General features: G+C 51.6%; 1 pseudogene; it reads left to right on the forward strand.

The window, feature by feature from the left end:
• Nucleotides 1–834: 834 nt before the first annotated feature.
• Nucleotides 835–953, forward strand: LOC111747085 (annotated as a pseudogene).
• Nucleotides 954–2,314: the final 1,361 nt, after the last annotated feature.

Consider the following 2,314-nt stretch of genomic DNA (forward strand, 5'->3'; position numbering starts at 1 on the left):
ATGTTTGAGACCCGCCGAGGGTCTGGCCACCAACCACACCAGCAACATCTCAAATTCCAGGAGTTTTTGTCACCTCGTCAGAACACTAAGTTTAAGCACTGCCAAGAGTCTGGAAATGTTCGCTCTCACCAGCCCTGATTAGTACGGGCCATCGTCCCCCTCGAGAGAGTGTTTCTCTCTGGGGGGAGCAGGGAGGGGCTCAGCAGAAACGGATGCTGCTTCTTCGTGGGGAAGCAGGAAGCGGGGCATGGCCTTCTCAGAGAGCAGTAACCGCCACTCCTCTCATCCCTGCCGTCTGGGTAAGGAGCGTCACACAGACCGAGGAGGAAAACCACGTGAACGACGCGCATCCCTCCGCTTCTCAACGGGCTTCTGGCTCACAGAGTTCCCTCTCCATCTCCTTTTGATTCTCTATAACAAGGGACGGCCTCCCCTCTGTGGGAGGCACAGGGCCGGGAGCAGAAGAGTCCATTTGCTGAAGTGCAGAGGGGTGGGAACGGAGGGCGAAGATGTGCCACAGGGCAGGAGATGCACAGCGAGCTCCTCCCGGGAGTGATGCTCTCGTTACCTCTGTCCATCTTCCTTTCTCGATTCTGAATTTCGGTTTGCTGGCTGGTAAACGATTTAGGACTAAAGAAACACGGTTTCCTCGGATGCTGACTTAAAACTGAAGCTTGTAAGAACCGTGTTACACGGAAGCGGTAAAGGTAGAAGAATTAAAAAGTGAACCTCAGGGCTCTCTGTCGACATCGCGGACATCCGCGGCAGGTTTACCGACACAAATCACACACATCGTGAGCGGCGATATGGGACAGAAACTTAAGGAATGCAGAAGCCTATGGCCACGCCGCCCTGAACAAGCCCGATCCCGGCTGATCTTGGAAGCTAAGCAGGGTCGGGCCTAGTTAGTACTTGGATGGGAGACCACCTAGGAAGACCAGGTACTGTAAGTGACAAAAAAATATATATATATATAAAGAAATATAAATTAAAAATTAAAAATAAAGGAATGCGTAAGGCCAGGAAGACAAAGGGGCTGCATGTACCCATTCCTTAATCTGAAAAGACATTCCTTAAGGAACGAACTCTCTGTTTTCACTGTTGTAAGTACTGTCTCTCTTCCCACCATGATGTCTTTCTCCCGTAGAAGGATCCAGAAGCGTCAAATCCGAAGCCCTGCCTTTTCCTCTGCAGCACAGTGAAAGGCCAAAGATTAATTTCAGCAGGCTTTGTCTTGATTTCCCCTGAGAGCCTTTTCTCCAGGACCGGTTCTCAGAGGGGCTCTGGAGTCACTCTTAAGTCTCCTGTCTGGAAAGGCACGCTCTCTCTCTTAAAAACCGCAGGGAACCCTGCGCACCTGACGACGATCACATGGGCAGCAGGAGACGTCTGGCTGCAGACTCAACTCCAGGAGGGAGACAGAGAAAAAGCCACACTAACAACTGACGTTTGTTAGGCATCTACTATGTGCTTAAAGCTACTGTCACTCCCTGGTAGGTGATCAAAGAGGACAGCCATGCGGGCACAGCTGGCAGATGGGGATGCTGGGAGCCGAGGGGGCAATGCCATGGGGGTCCCACCCTGCACGTGGCTGGGAGGCAGGGGTTGGTCATTCTTAAAGAGTGATAGTGAATTCACACTCCCGTAGTAGTTTTTTTTAAGCGTTTATCTATTTATGAGGGATTTATGATCTATTTATTCATCTCTGATCATTCTCTCCCACAGATTGAGTCCAACGGGACCCTTACTCTAAGCACGGGCGAGCACTAAGCTGCAGGTACAGGTTCCACGGCTGTTTGTCTTCTTGGCCACAGGCCCTCACCTCCCCCAGCTTCCTCTCAGAGGCTGCTGATAGCCATTCTTCACCGGCCTCTGCTCCTCAGCCAGCAAAGGCCACAGCTAGCCCTCCCCTTTGGTCTCTAAACTCCGTCCTCCCCAGCCCCAGACCCCAGTCTCAACCATTGGGCCGGAATCCTCACCAACCACCTGCTTCCTTCCAGGCTCAGAGTCACAACGATATTCACTTATTTGTGGGTTGAAAACACATTTTGGAGCTGGCCTGAAAATCCGGGTCATGTATTACACTGACTGCTCTAAGTTCTAAGCAAATTACTTAGATCAAACGATTTAGAAGTAAACATTTGAAATCCAGGCACTTTATGAGTGTCCTGTGTGAAGGCAAGAGGGACTGGGCTTTCTAAAAGTTTTCAAAAGTTTCCCAGGAACAAGACAGCATGCCAACCCCCCGCCCCCTCCCCCCCCCCCCCCCCCCCCCCCCCCCGGGTCCGGTTATGGTTTCCAGTGAAGTTACCAG

The sequence above is a fragment of the Pteropus vampyrus genome, unplaced genomic scaffold, assembly GCF_000151845.1.
Source record: "Pteropus vampyrus isolate Shadow unplaced genomic scaffold, Pvam_2.0 Scaffold209, whole genome shotgun sequence".
Lineage (NCBI taxonomy): Eukaryota > Metazoa > Chordata > Mammalia > Chiroptera > Pteropodidae > Pteropus > Pteropus vampyrus.